Raw genomic sequence first — 20,717 nt, forward strand, 5'->3', positions numbered from 1 at the left:
CTTCATCTCTAGTGTCCACACTTGGTGATGCTTTGGCACTCAACGGACAACGCAACAGCCTTCTTGGAGTTAGTTGTTGCCTAGGTGATTTGATTGTAGAAGACTTTGCCATCAAGATGTCTTCAACTACTCCACGTACTGCATCCCCTACGTCAGACTCCGCTTCAAGGGCTGGCTGCATCCCTCGGGTAGACTCCGCTTCAAGGCCTGGCTGCATCCCTGGGGTAATCAGACCATTCTTCCTTGTGGAATGCATCATCTTGTTGGAGCAAGCATGCGATGATTGTTCTACAAAGCAAGCTATTTACAAAGTCTCACTTGGAGTATCCCAAAATACACACATAAATACTGATTTTGGTACCTACCAGTTGCCTCCGTAGAGACTCTCTCTGTTTTTGTCCTCAATGATTCTTGTATACAGGTCTCTGTTGCGATGTATGTACCTGCAAATGATTTCATTAAATGCAAGAGTTTAAACTACCAATGGAAAGTGGGACTGCAATAGTAGTAGTAAATAATTGACACAGTGACTACCTGCACTTGATTCTTTCATCTCACTCTTCACCTTCAGACCAATCATATGCTTAGCTCTAGGGGGAACAGACATGTTGCAATCTAGTGCAACACAATAGCCATAGTCCCTACATACATGTGCGAAGCATAGCATATGGTACACATGGGTGCAAGGTAGGGAGAATACATCCAAGCTTCTGGCATCGAACGGGAATCCACATCCTACACAATGGTAGAACCCATTAAGTGCCACCTCGCTAATTCTCTGCTTAAAATCCACAGGAGGAAAAGGCTTCATCAAACTGACTCCCACGTTATGTGAAGTCCTCTCCATGGTAACACAAAATTTAAAGTGCTCTGATTCTTGTGCTATGTTGGTCTCTACTTCTGCAAGTAGTGCCTTTGAAACAAAGAAGACAACACATTTAATTTAAGTCTCAATAGCCCAACAAAAGCAGATTGTTGAAAAGAATATGCAGCATGAATCTTATCCCTTTATTTGCAATACCACATATAGGACAAGCACTTACTCTATATGCTATAAACACAAGCTTGATGTGGTATATGATATGCACTGTGTTATATAGCACATAGCACAGTCCAAGTATAATGTTCTATAAGTGCTACATAGAGTATGCAATGTAGATCATAGCAGAGAGACTTTTTAAAATACCAGATATAGCCCAAACATTTTCTCTATATGCTATATAGCACAAGCTTGTGGGGTATATGATATGCAGTGGGCTATATGAGGCATAGCACATAGCATATAGCACAAATATTGTGCTATGTAGCACATATCACAATTAGAGATGTGCTATGTAGCACATAGCAAAAATAGAGATTGTGCTATATAGCACAATTCACTATTCCGCACACTCCAGGACTATATTGTGAACATATAACACACAAAATATGCTATTTAGCACATAGCACATAAAAATATTGTGCTATGTAGCACATATCAATATTTAACACACACTTCAGGGCTATACTGTAAGCATATAGCATACAGGTATGCTATATAGCACATATTACACATGTCCTTTGTGCTATGTATCACATAGCACATAACCACACAGAGCACATAGCATAGAATCACACACATTCCAAATAGATGAGGGTACTATTGTGAACATGCTGCACCTAGATTGAACTATAAAGCACATAGCACATAACCACACATAGCATATAACCACCCACTCCATGAAGATGATGGCTATGTTGTGACCATATAGCACATAGCATATAACCGCCCACTCCATGAAGATGATGGCTATGTTGTGACCATATAGCACATATTTTGTGCTATATAGCACATAACAATAAATAGAATATGCTCATATAGTACATAACCATACAATCCATAACACTCTAACCACATAACCACATGGAAGTGAACCACATAATCCAAAACAAAGTGAAGCACATGTAGGAGGGTATGCACCTTTGCTTTAGCCATGTTGGCTTCTAATTCAGCAACGTTCTCTCTAGTAGTACTCGAGAACTGTCCAATCAAATCAATCAGGCGTTGTCGAGCTACATGGTCTTGCACGCAATCAATCTCCGTTTGCAACTTTATGGCCAAAGTGTTTGAGCTTTGAGCACCCTTAGCCCTATGCAATTCTCTGACTTGGTCCTCTACCTGCTTCTTTGCACCCTCAAGTCTTGACTTATAGTCTTGCAATCTGCCCTCTGCAATATTCTTCATTTCTGCAAGTGCCCTGCTATCCTCCTCTGCCAATTGTACCACGCATCCTCGTGTAGGCACGCTTGACAATGGTACATACGTACCTTCTGTTTTCAATGATGATCTGGTAGAGGCAGCAGTGGTTTTGGAACCTCTCCCTCTACCACTCATCTGCTCTTCCCACCTCTTGTCTTGTTTTGCAAGTTGTGTCTTTCTTCTGAGGCTCTCACTGCCCTCTCTGCAAAGATAGCCCAAGAAATTTGATGTTTGCCAGATTCAGTGCAGTTTTCCAATGCAAAGGCCTTTGCAAATTGAGTCCCTACTTCATACATGAAGGGACCCTCCTGGTAGACATCCCAGTGTCTCCACACAAGCTTTTTTAAGAACTTTGACCAAGCATGGTATGCCTTCACTTTCTTCTGGCTACCTAGAACAGGCTTTGGGCATATAAAGACAGCTTCCCAGTCCTCCTCAGAGATGTCATTGTTTCCTGTCAAGCTACGCGGATCAACTCCCTCCAATGGCAATCCACGCTCCATATGAAATTCCTCGGCAAGACGACAAAACTTCGTATGCAGAGGTGGTTCGATGTTCCTAACTAGACTGCTGCTTGCTTGAATCGGATGCTTTGAGGAAGGTGCCATGATGCAGTCTCAAGTGATATACCTGCACATCATCCAATGAACTCATGAGACATAGTGTGCCCTCTCTTATCATCCCTGCTAAAAAGAAACAAGAACTTCATGGGCCTGCTCTTGTAAGTAGTGCATTCTAGGTGATGTGCTATGGGATTTGCCCCAAGATTGCATGCAGCTTGTGGACTAGCAAATTACCTCGGGAGTCTATGTCCTCTCATGTAGCCAGCAGCAGCATTAGGTTTTGCTCGCCTCTTGTTGCAAATGAGCAAGGTGTGGCACTCATGCAACTCCAAATGCAGCTTAATGTAGCTAAATGATCCCAGGTGGGGCGCACGTGCTCAAGCAGTAGAGAGTGTACATGTTCAATGGGAGAGACATACCTCGAAGAGAAGAGGGCGGTTACTACAATCGTCCTTGAAGCAGCTAAGCTTGCATAGTAGAATCTCTAAGCACAATAGACCTTGAGCACGTGAGAGAGAGAGAGAGAGAGAGAGAGAGAGAGAGAGAGAGAGAGAGAGAGAGAGAGAGAGAGGCGGGGGGTCGGGGGGGGGGGGGGGGGGGGGGGGTTTGAAACTGCCAACTACTCATGAAACAAAGTGGGTGTGTGAAGGCTGAATTTTTCAGTATAAAATTTTTTAGAATATAAATTTGGACGTCTGAAATATGGCACCAGTGACCACACCCCCAATGTCATGCTATGCTATTTAATTATATCACATATATAGCTTTCCACCTATTCATGCTTTCAGCCAAGAATGTCTTCAAAAGATTAAGGATGCTATATCCACCTCTCAAAAAAGGAAAAATGTTGCTGCCGATAAGCACATAAGAGATCTAGCCTTTAAACAAAATGGTTGGGTCTTGCTTAAGTTTCCCAAGGCTCGATTAAGGCACACGATGGGCAAGAATCCTATGGGACATCAAAACTACTGTGCTAAATTAGAAAAAAGGTACTATGGTCCCTTTTAGATTCTTAGGCCAATCAATGAGATGTCCTATCAACTCAAGTTGCCCAACCATTGGCTCATACACAATGCTCTCCACGTGAGCCTACTAAAGCCTTACAAACCTCAAGAAGCAACCATTGAAGACCCACCGGAGATCGAGGACCAAGAAGAGGTGCACAGCCCGAGTCCATTCTCCGACATGAAGACAAGGTATTAAGACTATTCGACGATATCTTATCAAATTTAAAAATTATCCTTTTGAAGATGCTAGATGGGTGCAAGGCATAGAATTAAAGGATAACCTAAACCTTGTCAATGCTTACATTGATTCCCTAGGATAAGAAAATGTAAATATGCATAAATGAACAAAGTTTTTGTCTTATAAGACTCTCTTTTTCTTTATTGTGCACAAATGCTAATAAGTATGCATGCTTAGGATCATGTTTGTGGAGACGACGTCTCCCAAACACCAAGTAGAGTTTGTCACTCTACTATGGAAGATTGATACGGACTAATGTGCAGACATGCTTGCGACAGCTAAGGCCCTCAAGCACCAAATGGACTAGTCATCCATTCTAGAACGGTGTCATAGGGTAAATAGGGATCCTCTACCCGCTAGCAAATGGAGTAATGACTAGGCTTTATCTTCTCTATCTCATAGACGAGGACGACTATGATTTCAAGAGAGAGGTAATTGTTAAAATTTAGGCATCTCAAGTGAACTGCCCAATGTGATCCCTTTTTTTTTGCTTTTAAGTATTTATTTTACTTATTTGTCAAAGTCTTGGGTAGGGCAATTTACCGAGGGTGTTATATAGGCAACCCCTTGTCTCCATTGTATACACATTCAGTTATTCATTGCTAAGGTTCATTGGTTCAGGTCTCTCTCTCTCTCTCTCTCTCTCTCTCTCTCTCTCTCTCTCTCTCTCTCTCTCTCTCTCTCCTTGGTCTCTGCGCTTTCGCATTGCCGATTTTGATATGGTATCAAAGCAGCAGGCTTGAAGCCCTTGGCATGGAGGAGCAACCTTAAGATGAAAGGAGAAGCCTATCTTGTCCTCGGCATTTCCTCCCTTCCTGCGGAATCTCAAAACGCTACCCCACAACAGCAGCCCACCCTCCTCGTCACCCAGCTTTTGGGAATGCTGCCAGGCAGCTACCTCTTCTCGTGCGTTTTGAGATGCCTTGTGCGTCAATGACCGAAAACCCCCTCCTATGCGTTTTGAGACGTTACGCTTAGCAGCGGTTTCCCACCCACCCAGGCAGCACCACCCTCTCTCGTCTGCACGTGTTGAGACGCTGCCATCAATGGTGCCCAGCCCCCTCCCAATTTGCATTTCAAAACGTTGCCAAACGCCAGCACTGCCCCCCCTTTCCCTCTAAAGCATTTTAAAATGTTGAGACCAGCGGCTTCCCAAGTTAACCGCCAGCCCAAGAGCGGGGTATCAAAAGAGGATCTTTTTGGCTTTGGGAAGTCTAAAAACCCAAGTGGTGAAGCGGTTTGGGAAACGGCGAGGCGAGCAGCTTTGCAGTTGAAGAGAAGGATAGCACAGGGTGTGGAGCGGCTAGGTAGAGGCAAGGAAAGTGGGGATTGTATTAGCTTGGTTTTTGCGGCCAACTTTGGAGTGCGAGATGGTTCTCGGAGTTCCAGATCTTGCAACTTCACCATGGCCCCACCTTGCTCAAGCACCAACAAGAAATTGAATGGGAATAACTATGCTCATTGGAAATTGATTATGCGACTCTGGTTCTCACAGAAAGGGTTATGTTGTCGACGGCTTGGAGCCTCATCCCACATGGGATTCCCACAACAGGTACACTCGCTTTCAAGATGACAAATTTCTCAAATCGTGTGTCGATTGGGATGCAGCTAATGCAAAGGCAATGTTGGCCATTGCGGAATCTCTTACGAAGGACCTTTCTCTAGCTATTCAGACCTTGAAGACTACCAACAAAATGTGGTTCAAGCTCGTAGGTATGTTTGATCGGGATTTTACGATGCGAGCAGTCACCCTTCTTGGATAGTTGTTTTCCATCCACTTTCCCCAAAGAAGCTCCATGCAATCATTCCATGTGAAGTCTAAAGCTATTCATGATCAACTATCAGTTATGAAGAGTGCACTGATGAGTACCCAGTTAGCTGCTTTGGTTCTCACGAAGTTGCCTCAAGAGTATGAAACAGTGGCTAGGACACTACGGCTACCAGTCATGAAGGAAAAGCTGGAATTTGATGATACCAGCTCTTTTCTCATTGAGGAGGAAGCTGTGTTGGTAACTCAAGGCAAAATTCAGATTTCTAGATAGTGGAAGTACATGGTGAAGCACTTGTTGCTTCGGATTCTAGAAAGGGTACAAAGTACTCTTGTTACAAATGTGGAAAGCGTGGTCATTTGATCAAGGATTGCAATTCAAAGGCAATGACAAATATTCTACAAAGGGCAAAGGTAAAATCAAGCAACAGGAGGAAAGCAATGATAGTGACTCAAGAAAGGACAAAAAGGAGGCTTCTGGTGTGGTGGTGACTACATTGGCATGGACTCCCGCCTTCTAGTCACATAAAAACAGGTGTCACCACTAGCTTCAATCAGAGAGAGGCTTGTGAGTGGTAGAGAGGAGCAATCACATGCTCCCTATAATTAATTTGGGCCCTTGTGTTGGAGTTCAAGTTATTGGTGTTCGGACCTATAGGTCGAAGTGCAATGCACATGCATCTAGCAAGGAACCAATCAAACGTCTAAAAACACTATGGATGGGTGCGCCAATTCATTGTTGTTGGTGAGATTATGGACAGGATGTGTTCCAATAGTTTGTTATCTTGGAGCTTTATATTTTGGATGTGATATGTTCACAGTTCACGAATGGGGATTATTGGATCTAGTTTCTACAAAAGGTAACCAATGCTCAAGATGGCATTACTTTCAGGTACAAAGTTGAGGAGAGCAACAACGAGGTGTATCCAGTATCTCGACTGATGCTGGGGTATCCATGGTAGCTTCTTCATTTACTTGGTCTCACTATCAATGTCTACTATGAGCTACAAAGAGTGTGTTAAAGTTTAGGCATCTCAAGTGAACTGCCCAATGTGATCCCATTATTTAGTTTGGCTTTGGGTATTTATTTTACTTATTTGTCAAAGTCTTGGGTAGGGCAATTTACTGAGGGTGCTATACAAGCAACCCCTTGCCTCCATTGTATACATATTCAGTTATTCATTGCCAAGGTTGATTGGTTCAGGTGACTCTCTCTCTCTCTCTCTCTCTCTCTCTCTCTCTCTCTCTCTCTCTCTCTCTCTCTCTCTCTCTCTCTCTCTCTCTCTCTCTCTCTCTCTCTCTCTCGTGCTTACTCCCCTTGGTCTCTATGCTTTCGCATTACCGACTTTGATAGTAATGTCATAAAAACTACTATCTAATTCTCCCAGATGATTTTCTCATGTTAAACTAATCATTTAATATAGGGAGGTACTAGGGGAGTAAAAGCTAGAATATTGGTAAGGCTGCCAGACTGGTCTCAGCAGAGATCCAAAGGAGGGAAAATAGGGATCCAAAGAGGGACAATCTGCAAAAGAGAAATGTGAATCAATGGAGCTTAAAATACCTAAGGCTGAGCTCCATTAAGACTTCCATAGGGTAAGGTTCCAAAATCTAAATTGAAGGGAGAAAATTGGATGGTTATGGGAAGACTAAAAAGTCTTCCCACATCCCTAGGAAGGAGGGGATGAGCCCTAAAGGTAGTGGAAGAGAGAGAAACACACACACAAACTCCCAAGCTCTCCCTTTAAACAAAGGGAATAATGGACACATGGCAGGCTCCTAGCCCAGATGCCCACAATCTCCCATCAAATCCTATTGGATGGACATAGAGGTGGAGCAATGAGAATTAGGCTAGAGTAAAATTAGTCTAATCAATTGAAAAATTCTTGATAAAAGAACCAATAGAAATTAAGCTCCCTAGAGGACTATTGGACACTCTACCAAGGGGTCCAATGAGCATCCGGCAACCCAATGGTTTGCTTGATTCCTATTGGCCAGAAGACTAAAAGGTCCAATGAGAGTTTAAATAAATTATTTTGATTACCTAAAGCTCTCACAAAAGGGGAAAGGGAGACACTTGTCACAAGGCTATCAACTATGCTTCTTAATTGTTATTGGATAAGCTCTGCAAGAGCCAATGGGAAGCCAGCAAGAGCAATTGGGAAGAGAGGTCGACCAAGATGAGAGAGAGGTTGGCATTTTAGACTAACCAATTTTTGCTACACACACACACTACTCATGTGTTGAGCAAGAACTCCATCTGCTTCTCCAAGAATTGAGAAGTAGAGGCCTAAAACCAACAACTCTTAGCTATGGAATGAATATCCAACCAAGAGCCAAGATTAAGTGGCATGCTCATCTCCTCTACCATGCTAATTACTAAGATAAGCTTTGCTATTAGAGTGATTATGTGAGAAAAATACTTTTTTCTTGTAAGATACATCTTCTTCCTCTCAATCTTTCATTATTCCTGCGAGCTCTCACCATCTTTGAAGGTGTGTGAGGTCTTGGGAGGACTGAGGTTAGGCCCACTAGGTGCGTTTTTCAAGAAAAATTTGGTGCATGAAGCTTCCATCTTCATTGCACCAACGAGTTTTTTTCAAGGAGCACAAAGATTGTATTGTACAAAAGTCTCCCTTGATGGGAGAATCTATACTACAAAGCCTTTTTGGAAGGGGGATCGGCTCCATGTAGATTTGGTGCTCAACTGTTGTCAGTTGTTCTATTTATCTCTCTTTTCAATTATTGTCTATGCCAAACTAGCTAGATGTAATTTCTATGTTGTTGTCTTTAACTAAGTACTCTCTCTATTGTCATTAGGAACTTGTTATGAATGAAATGCTCACTATGTAATCATTTTCTGCTACACACAAGCTACTAGTGCATTAAATGTTACAATATTCATATGACAAGAGGGAACAAAAGTCTCTTCATAATGTATGCCTTTTTGCTGCAATAGCCTTTGCAATAGCTCGAGCCTTACAGCAATCAATCTCACCACCCAACTTGTGTTTCAACTTGTAAACCCACTTTGTACCAATGGCCTTTTTTCCAGGAGGAAAATCACATAGATTCCATGTATCATTTTCTATAATTGCATCATATTTTGATTGCATGGCAGCCATCCAATTTTTTGAATTTTGTGCTTCATCAAAAGACTGAGGTTCCTTAACATCACATAAGCTAGACAGAGCCAAAGCACTTAACAAGTATGAGTATACAAAGGTGCATCCATTTTACTATCACACAATGTATGCAAAACCATCTTGGCATACCTCTAGCCTGCTCATTCTCAGTCCTTTCCTCATCAAGTACACCATGTAAATTGGCATCAGTAAACTTTTGGGCCTTTCAATTCTAGAGAGAGACTGGAGCTCGACCAATGAGGAAGAGGCTAACGTTACGTTGAGAATTGACATTTTGGAGCCAATCTCTTTTAGAAAAAAGGAAGAAAATATTATTTTTGTTCCCTCATCAAATTGCAGAATTTCACGCTTTCAAGGCATAAATGCCATAAGTCGTACTAACTCTGTACCGACAAATTTCAGAACTTTCATTGAAGACTCTATCTAGTATCTATGTTCCCGCCCAAATATGACTTTGAGTAGCTCTACTTCCCTCTCAAAACTTCTTCCCTTTTTCATATTTGCGCTAACCTTTCTGTGTATTCTAGTACACGCCATGACTACTTCTCGAAGGCCTAGCACTACCATTGACTCTGTTAGCATTTTTAACATTTACACTACAAATGATCAAGCATGGAAACCATAACTCTCAGAAGTTGGGTTCTACTGCAAACTAGGAGGAGGAAGAGGAGGCAACGCAATGATTTCGTGGAGGCTTTCAAGGGACAAGTTAAAGAGTTTAAAGTGTGTGCACAAAGCAAGTGGGTGAAAGAGGTCCTCATACAACATGGTTTCCAACATGCAGACTTAAGGTTGCGAACATCTCCTCCAAGTTTTCCACGACATCGACCCAACTATAAGTTATTTTGAGCATCTCACTTAGTGCATGATTATATTCAAAGGTTAAGTGGTGGATATCATCTTTGGTATGTTTCAGATATTTATCCATCGAATAGGACGGATTGGCAACCAGTTGAGAGCATAGTTGGGATTTTTGATGCTTTCCATGCATTTATTGGTGAGCAAATGTACCGAGAAAGACAACATAAGTAACTTGCAGATAATGAAATATTCTTTTATGATATGTCATATTTGGAACCAAGAACTTCCTTTGGTTGGGGTCGTGTAGCTCCTTTGTCACTTCCATCCTTTGACAGCAAAGATTGGTCTCTGCCAGCTTCACAAACTAGTGAAAGCTTTAGGAATAGGTTGTTTCAGGATATACAAAAGCCCCTCAAGTATTCAACTTCCACAAAAATAGTTCGGCTCGCACTATATATGCCTCTGGAAGTGTTTGTCAATTTCTTCTTTGATGAGAAAATAAGAACTACCGCAACAATGTTCATTTGCAAGTCTGAGAGCTGTTTGGACTTTTTAGATGATAATTGGGATAGGAAAGAGTCACAAGGCAAAATCTGTATTTTGCAAAAGAAGTCCATAATTTGCAAGTCCATTATAAGCTCTCAAAATTTCATAGTGTCGTTTTACTATTTTAGATATCATCTTCTTAGTGGGCAGCTTATTCCACACGACCAAGATACAGAGTCTAGCCTCGAGAACAAATATTTATCAATGGAGCTCTACTTTTGAGACAGCGTACTTACTGTGATGGAGACAATGTCAAGCACAACTCTTGCATAGCTCAGGGTAGATCTTACATGTGAAGAACTTCCACTTTTGTTGATATTGTATGCATTCAGTCTCAACAATAGAAAGGTGCTTACTAAATTGATGAATTTTGATTGTCGTTAATACATTAAGACATAGAATCTAACTCTTTCTTCTTCTTAGATTCCAAGACGCAAGGAGAAAACAACATTGTGGAAGGAGTCACTCTCAAATACACTTCACTTAATTTGCTTCCACCGGAAGCTAGGTCACATACCTTATGCACGCAATGAGCTTTGATGCCATGCAAACCATGATGTACTCTTCAAAATGGCTAATACAAAGACATTTTGTGCCGCTCAAACAATGTTAAAAAAATATACACTTTTCATTGTCTCAAAACTTTACGAATTGTGTTGTTTCTATCAAGATGTACAAGTTATTGCTCCCTTCCCTTGCTACTGCTCCCCTATCCTCTCCCTCGGTTGGAGTCACTGGTCCCCTGTCCTCTCCCCTGGTTGCTACCACTGGTCCCCTGCCCCCTCCCCCAGTTGCTGCCACTGCTCCCCTGCCCTCTTCCCCGGTTGGTGCTACTTCTACCTTGGGGGACGCTAGTCTCGTGCATCCTTTCACGTCGTTCGAAATCATGGGCCTCTTCCATGGCTTCCCATGCATCTTGCACCTGTGAAGCTTCCCTCTGTTCTTGCTCTTGCCGCTAACGTGTAGCCCATTCCTCTACTTCTGCGACGTCCGCATAATATTGATTTATTGCTTCTTGTATATTTTGAACCTCTTCTTGAGTCTTATTGTAGTGCTGCGTCATTTTGTCAATGTGAGCCTGTTAGAACTCCTTAGCTCTCGCCCCTTCCTCTCTTGTACGTCTGTTTATCGAGATTATAATATGCTGGATGGCCATTACAAAAAAATATCGCACATCGTTGGGGGTGTAGTTATGCAATTGAAGTTCATGTAGAAGCATGATTTAGGAAAGTAAGTAAAGATGTTGCTTCTTTTAATACAAACGTTGCAGAAAATAAACAATGAAACAGCATGATTACTTACGTTTGGTACATCCAAAATTTGATTGAGGAGCAACAAGGCATTCAAACAAGTTCGCCAACCACAGCTATAGTCATCAACTTGTGTGGGCACAGTGACACGTTCGTGCCGAATAGTAGTCCCTAGATCATGTTCTAACAAAACATGCTCTACACACCATACAAGTTTTTTCGTGGCACTACATACGTAACCATTTCAGTCAGTAACACATTACAAAGAGACACTACTTCCAAATGTACCCAAATGTGCCTTACGTTTTTACACGACCGTGAAACAACCTGCTTTGCCCGAAGTTTGCTAGTAGACAATCTTATCTTCAATGCCAAATAACAACAGACTCCAATGATCACTACACCAAAACCATCAAAGATGAGGAGAAAGATCCTAAATCCAACATGGTTTTTACAAGGCAAGAAGAAACTCACGACGACTGATTGTATGCAGTGTCCAAAAAATATGCTAGATCAAAATTGACTTTGCTAAACCAGCCCATCAGAGCCAAAAAGGAACTCCATTGTTCTGCAGCATAGGCAAGATCAGGGATCTATTATGTATATTTTGTTCTGAACCTCAGCGGGCAGAAGCGAGATAGCGTTCCTAACATGAATCAATGGCAGAAATTAGACTTAAGATATTTCAGCGGGCTGTCACTACGACAAACCCATGAGTCAATACCTAGCGATTGGGGCAGCTATCGAATTCCATAATCCACTGACTTGCTTGGTATTGACGCATGTCTTAGCGGTATTGAGCCATCTAATGAACCAAGCGTGACTTATAAAGAAAAACTTGAGATGTAACACATAACAACATTGACGACTGTCGCGAAGACATGGGTCAATACCGACGAGTGGTATCACTATCCAATTCCATAAGCTACTGACTCACTTGGTATAGACCCATGTCTTAGCAGAAGTGAGTCATTTAATGAACCAAGTGTGACTTATAAAGAGCTTGAGAAGTACCACAAATCAATGTTGATGACCGCATCCGTTGCGTTGGAGTTGGAGAAGCTACACATGCACAGGAAGTCTTGTTGATCGAGGTTAAAAATGCAGGCCTCCTTTGACCTTCCAGGCAGCAGTATATGTGCATGCAGAGGCAGTGCGCTGATCAGAACTTGAAACTCCTCTTCGTTCTCTTCCTTGATTTTCTCTAAAATAATCAACTCCTCTGATAAAGACTCCTCATTGGATGGCCTTGTGAAGCAAAGCCTTTTCCTTGCCTTTCTTGAGCTTTATCCGTGGCTGCCTCATTCTCCTCCCTTAATGGCACAGGCTCCTCCCTAACAGGCTCAGGCTCCTCCCTAACAAGCACAGGCTCCTCCCTTATAGGCACAAGATCCTCCCTTACAGGCACAGGCTCTGGATCCTCCATGCCTTGCTCATTTTGCTTCATAATTGGTTCCTCCATAACTGTCTCTATTTCTTCAATGATCACCTCAGGATCCACCCTGGCCTGCTCATGCCCCTCATCGACTGGCTCAGCCTGCCCATCTATGTCATTCCTCTCGACCCGTGATCGTATCCTTCTGTTGTTTAATCCAGCCCTAGAAGGCTGTGTCTGTCGTGCACGAGGATGGAGAGGGGGGATGTTGAGAATATCCATGGTTCTACTATCCCGAATAGGTACTGGCTAAAGCAGCCCATTGTAGTGGAAGTGCAGCCTCCGAAGAGTATCAAAATCCCATGGCATGATAGTAACGCGATGTGCATGGGCAGCCAGAATATATCCATCACTCTTTAATGCTCTCTTGCACTACTCGCTGGAAAGGAAGACGTGGAATGGACGATTGCATGTGTCATTCGATGTTGCATAGCTCTTACAGTACACCTCTGTGCGCCTCATATCGGCGTCTTCTTGCTTGAGCATTCAAAGAGTCACTTGTTTCCCTTCTAGGCATGGCCTTTGCAGAAGGCATCTCTACAAATAGCATAATAGAAAACAACATGTCATTTGTTGCACAAGGGACTTAAGATTTCTAGGGTCAGCAGCACGAAGCAAAGAAGTGCACCAAATACAGTTGTATTGCCTCTACTCGCTTGGTACTGACCTCAGAAAAGTATAATAGCAAACATCATTAATAAAGACGATGGTCAATACCAAGCGAACAGGTGCAACAAACAGTTTTCCTTCCCTTATTCGCTTGGTACTGACCTCAAAAAAGTGTAATAGCAAACATCATTAATATTTTCTGAGGTCGGTATCAAGCGAACATGTGCAACGAACAGAGTTTTCCTTCCCTTGTTTGCTTGGTACTGACCTCAGAAAAGTGTAATAGCAAACATCATTAATATTTTTTGAGGTCAGTACCAAGCGAATAGGTGAAACGAACAGAGTTTGTCTTCCCTTATTTGCTTGGTACTGACCTCAAAAAAGTGTAATAGCAAACATCATTTATATTTTTTGAGGTCGGTACCAAGCGAATAGGTGCAACAAACAGAGTTTTGCCCCTTATTCGCTTGGTACTGACATCAGAAAAGTGTAATAGCAAACATCATTTATATTTTTTTGAGGTCAGTACCAAGTGAACAGGTGCAACGAACAGAGTTTGCCTTCCCTTATTTGCTTGGTACTGACATCAAAAAATTGTAATAGCAAACATCATCATTAATATTTTTTGAGGTGAGTACCAAGCGAACAGGTGCAATGAACAGAGTTTGCCTACCCTTATTTGCTTGGTACTGACCTCAGAAAATTGTAATAGAAAACATCATTAATATTATCTGAGGTCAGTACCAAGAGAACAGGTGCAACGAACAGAGTTTGCCTTCCCTTATTCGCTTGGTATTGACCTCAGAAAAGTGTAATAGCAAACATCATTAATAAAGACGATGGTCAGTACCAAGCAAACAGGTGTAACGAACAGAGTTGCCTTCCCTTATTTGCTTGGTACTGACCACATAAAATACAAGTGCACAAAAGTGTAGTAGCATACCTCTTCACTGTGTGTAGAGTTCTGTATCACTAAAGCACTGAACATGAGTAAGAGGAGGATGCGCAAAAAGGAGGAGCAGTAGAGAGTAAGAGGAGATGCGCAAAAAGCGTTGGGAGCACAAAAGAGATGGTTTGTTTACCGCATAGTGTCGAAGGGGGCCTCGAGGGATTCACCATGAAAAACTTACCGCACCACGTAAGTGCAAGGGAGGGGGTTTTTTTACAAGTTACATAAGCATATAAGTTAGGGGCATGCCCTCAGTAATTTATCTCCCAAGCTTAAAAATAAGGGAGGGGGTATCATATTTATGTGGGGGGGGGGGGGGGGGGGGGGGGGGCGGAAGTGATAAAAGGGAAAAATGAGAGGAAGTTTTTGTGTTTCAAAATCATGGCTTCCCAAAAGAGTCTTACCTCGAACTTGTGAGTCAATAGCAACAAAGATACATGCAAGAACTAACACTGCTTTGTGTCAATTTCTTGTTTTGTGATTGATGCAATCCAAACGAGCGATTCAACAACAACCAATAGCTCGATAGATTCATTAGGGGACTACGACATGAAAGTATCTATAATGGCCTAGTCATTAGAGGTATCACTACTTGGGAAGCAGTCACCATGAATGCAATCCAATTGGAGGATAATTTAATGATTGCAGGAGAAAGAGTGTCTGCCGAGCCGAAGTCTAGTAGCTCGCAAGCATCAGGGCATCAGCCAATGAAGATAAAGCCAATCGTGAAAGAGCAAACGATATCTGAGATGAATTTGGCATATCTCACCAAGGCCATCCAAGAAAGCCTTAGGGGTAATCGTGCTCCACAAAACACTCATATGTATCCAAGAAGGGAGCAACAATGGTGCTCAATTTGCTTGGGCCCACATACTACGAGTGAATGCCCTACTTTCAGAGTAAAGTTTAACGGGACTTGTAACGCGTGTGGTAGGTATGGCCATCAAGCGAAGGATTGCCTAATGCTTAAACGCATCATGGAAAATAGACCGCCTATAGCTTGGGCAGACTCACCTCGAGTTCCTGCATTGATGCCTACCCCACCCATGGAGCAACAATTGCCATTACAGCACATAGTCCTTAGAACCGAAAATGTGGTCCAAACCACACCATTGCCACCTCCAGTGCTAGGACCGCAACCCCCTCATCCAAGAGTTACACCTATGAACCAAATAGGTTGCGATTCATCTAGTACTTATGTAGATTGCGAAGAGGACATAGACTCTAGTATCACCTATGGAGTCGACATGCTTGAGGAGTGTCCCATGTACTATATGGAAGACCATTGGGGACAAATCAAACCGGTATATCAAGCTACTGCGCTAGCAGCAAGAAGCCAAAACATTAATAGTTTTGCCAGGAGACCACCTCTTCAGTTCTACGAATGTAGTGGACCACATCGAGTAGCTGAGTGCCCCATTCGAATGCAAAAGAATGCCGCACTAATGCAAACAAGTCAAGGGAGTGCATTAGCAATGCCAATACTCATTTGTAATTTTTGTGGCATAGATCATTTGATCGCACAGTGTCCTAACAATCCAAACGCGCCGAAAATCACACCATTGAACTTAATAGAGATTGTTGATGGGACACCACCAACTATAAACATAGCACCAGTGAATGCACTCACACGGTCGATGCTCCAAAAGCAAAATTACATCCTCGAAGAGAGAGATGCTGCATCCATTGGCCGAGCGAGAAAGAAGAAAACACGAAGAAAGAAATCCCTTAATGCTTCTAGCTCAAAACCTAGTTCAAAGACTAACATAGGGACAGGAGAGGATCCCGTGTATATGAATGACCCTGAGGACGACTCAGATTCGATAGAGACCACGGAGACCAAAACTGTTACTACAAAGGAAAAAGCCAGTGAGGAGGATCACGAGAGGGAATTACGACGAACACCAAAAGAGTATTCAAAGTTAAACCACCCAGTTGCGAACTCCCAAGATAAGCCAGGAGAGACAAAAAATGAGGATTGCAAGAGAAAGATTGGAACCTATCCAAACCCAACAGTGGAAATTGAACGAGTCCAACAACTGAGGGGTTTGGTGGAAGAAACTCAACGAACATTAGAACCTGAACCCAAACATATCCAGATGTCGGACACAGTGTTTCCCACACAAGTTCAACCTCACAAGAACTACAGGCCGTTAGCTATACCCAGTATCATTCGGGCAGAGAGTGAGGGTAGGACATCTGAAAGTGGACACATACCTTTCCTACTAGAGAGAATGTTCAATGAGGGAATACCCGACCCCCTTGAGGAAGTGGAGATTCCATCTTCACCATTCTCTTGTCAGGGTCCTACGTCCCACAAGATGCCATTAAATGTTGCCAAATTGATGGATTTCATGTCTTCAGAAGTTAGAACCACCATCATGTCCAAACTATATAAAGACCCCGAGCTAGTCTCAGCTCTTCGAGCCTTCCTCAATGGAGAATTACAGGCTGGATTACCACAGTTTGCAAATATGAAGAAACCTGACTCGATAATGAATGATGAGGAACATTTAGCACCACCATCTGACCTAGCGGGACATGAATCTGTAATTGAAGTACCCGTTAACAAGTTGGGGCAATACTTTGAAGGTGATGAATCTAATGCTACTCTACCAATCACTACTAAAGGATTAACTGTAAAGGGGGTCCTTGACGGTGGTGCGGGAGTCAGCATGGTGACAAAGAGTTGTTGGGAGTCTATGGGGCGACCTCACCTTGAAGCCACAAGCGTAGTGGTAAAAATGGCTAATGGATCTATTGTTACGCCTATTGGAATGCTAAAGGATCTCAGGATCAAGGTCTTGGGACACAAGGTAAGGCAAACTTTCATTGTTATGGATTTTTCCAAGCATCTTATGTCATTTGAGATGATCTTAGGGCGTCCATTCATGAGGGAAGCAAAAATGGTGCATGAGTGGTCCAAAAACCACGTCTACTTACAGTTCCAAGACTCTATCATTCGAGTTGATCTTTTAAGCGGTCGAACGCATCCTCTAGGAAATAAATTCATCATTGATAATCGATCAGACACAACAGTTCACTCAGCTCCATTACAGTATTGTTACACATGTAACGAAGACACGGATATTGGGGAGAACTCTCCGTATATGGATATCCTACCTGGGATGACTGAGTCGGACAATGTGGATTGGGTCCACCTGGCAGCAACCATAGACACTTGGGGAAATAGGGGGACGACATGGGTAACACCTGAGGGGGATGAAATGCCTGTACCCTTAAATATGCTACAAGCAATGCATATAGCTTCTGACAAGACTCATCCTAATGTAACGAAGAAAACATACAAGTGGATCCCTAAAGCTTCTTTAGTGACCATAGCTAGTGCTAAAAAATAGAAGCCTTGTAAGAAACGTACCACTCGCTCCAAGAAAAGTAAGAAAATGTTGCGATGGATCCCTAAATGACTATTGGAAGCCCAAGGCCAATACCAAGGAAATGATCAAATCTGGGTACCAAAATGTAGATTGTGCTCTTACCTATCACTTGACCCATGTGAGCCCAATCCTGTAGCTCCAAAACGAATCAATGATCGTGGAAAGAAAAAAATCACAGAATGCTACACACCCGCTCCAGAGCTAGTTTGGGTACCAAAGAAAGAACGATTTGTTCCACCTAGCTCAGGAAGGGGGGAGTCCCATGAAGCTTCTAGCTCCTCATGTAATGCATCCGTAGAGGTAAAAGCTTCTCCACAGCCTCCATCTACAATAGTGGACCTCCATAAAGCTACAAAGGAATCCACACCTCCCAGTGTTCAAGAATCACCTGATGAACTACTTCAAGTTCGATCTTGGGAGAGTACCTTACCACCCTTGCAACTCGACGAGGCGCTTAAGGTAATAGAAAACTACTGGCAAAAATCTCCACCTATTACCAACTGGAACAATTGGTTTCAAAGGGTGACAAGCTCATTTCAAACGGTATGATCTACCCAAGGAAGGGGGGAGTGTTTGCGGACAGTCATCATTCATTTGTTTCCCTCTCAACCTTTCTCCCTGACCTCTATATCTCCCAATCTTAGGGAATGTACATATAAAGCTTTATACTCACAAAAAACAAAAAAATAATAAAGAGCAAGAGCAATTAGCAAATGAGTATGCACATTAAAAGTCAAAACATTGACTCAGACCTACACATGTCACATCTGGTACAGTGAAACAGAAACCTATGCCATAAAACACCTTTGATCCTCATCACTTGAGTGATGGAGGGTAGGTAAGATTAGTACGATAGCAGTGTTTCTGTTTTAGAGTTGAGTGATTAGCAAAGTTCTCTTTTCCCACTGATGTGCCTCCTAGAGGTATTGTTTGTGTTTCATAGTGTGTACAGGAACGTGTTGCTGTGGTTAGGATTTGGACCTTCATGGAATCTTTCTCTCATCCACTTCAGTTCAAGCGCCACCATCAACACAAACAGGTGTTTCTTATCAATTAGCATTGTCCCTTATCTTTTTTGCATCTATGATTGTCTGCTTTGATTGTGATTGGTAGCATAATATCCAACACATTTGCTTAGTATCAACCATTTAATTCAATGTCTTTTTTGTCATAATCCCTTGTCTAGGTTTAAAAATCAAGCAAGTTCGACTAAGCTAGTTTGACCAAGTTAGGTGTTAGAGATCTTCTCTTAATAGCATGGGGAATGCCTTCCTAATAATCAATGGTTACTTAGGTTCTTAATCCGATCTAAGCAGCATTGTGTGAAATGTACTAGGGCTTTCTAGTGGGCTTGACTCTATTGACCTTTAGCTTAAGTATTATAAAGGGAGTTTACTAGTGTGATGAGCCTGGGGAGGTGTATCAGTGTTATATGACCCCCCAAAGTTACAAAATTAAAATGCTGAAAATGAACAAACAAAAAATCAAAGTGCCACACTGTAAAATCTTAAGCTGGAAGAGAAATTCCAGCTTGATTTGGTACTTCACTCACATGTATTGCCTATGGTACTAGAGCCCTAGAGGTTCCTAGTGTGGGCGCTTTTCCTTGAAAAGAAAAAAACCCAAGGCATACAAAATAAGCACACACATCAAAATTGAATCACTGTGAAAAGAATTTGGGGGGTCAAAGAAAAAGTAATCAGTCAAGCGATGATTTCATGAGAAATTCCTTTTATGGTAGCTTAACTACAAGGTCTTCTAGATATAGCCTCTAGTCAGCCCTCGAACATGAATACTTGGCTCTCGCGATTAAACAACTTAATTGACCACAGAAAATTAAGAAGCTTACCCATGGTATTAATATTCGATCTCTAGTGCCTTTCGACCGTCAAATTAGCGACCCCAGACTTGTTTAATTTTTTACCTTTACATCTGTTTATGCATTTGATTACATTGCAATTTAATGTTCATTGCTGACAAATTGTTTGAAATTATTTTACCAATCAATTTGCCTACCTAAAACTGCATATGCTTTTTAATCACTTATGAGAATGCAATTACTATGCCAATGTTGTTTGATTTTGCAGTGACTGAAGAAGGCTAAGGACATTCATCTCAAATACTCTTCCACCTCGACGAACGAGCTTCAACTCAATAGCTTCCGAGGACGGAATCTACATCAGGAAGGGGGGCATGCTAACCCTCACGGCTCACGGACACCGCATCACCTACGATGGACGTGTATTATGTATTTGGTAGAGTCAGGTACCGGGCTTGTCGGACCAATAGGAAAAGGGTAAGAGTGATCGCCGATGAGAGGCGCACTCTAACTGGGACATTCAAGGGATTAGTTGGCTAAGCATGGGCGCCCAAGTGTGAATGGGGTGAGCTCATATAAAAGCCAACTAAACCTAAAATTCACTCATTCTCTCATTTGTGCAATAGAAGAGTGCTCTTGCTTCTTCTCCATCTCCATCTTCTTCTTCTTCACCTCCTTGTGTGTGTGTGTATGTGAGAGAGAGAGAGAGAGGGAGAGTGTGTGTGCAATCGAGCATTACGAAGGCACGACGGCGGCGAAGCGGTTGAGCGTGGCACGACTGTAGCTTCTTCTTCATCGCGACGAGGAAGCCACCACGAAGGCGAGCGTAGAGTGGTGAGTGACACACCCTTTGCTCTCTTGAGATTGCTAGTTTAGGCTTGTTGTGTGCTTGGAGCCATTTGTGGCTCGCACACGGTGTATCGGCAAGTCCCTTGCTTCGACAGTGCGG

Source organism: Adiantum capillus-veneris, chromosome 12 (genome assembly GCF_014529385.1).
Source record: "Adiantum capillus-veneris isolate H3 chromosome 12, ASM1452938v2, whole genome shotgun sequence".
In the NCBI taxonomy this organism is placed as follows: domain Eukaryota; kingdom Viridiplantae; phylum Streptophyta; class Polypodiopsida; order Polypodiales; family Pteridaceae; genus Adiantum; species Adiantum capillus-veneris.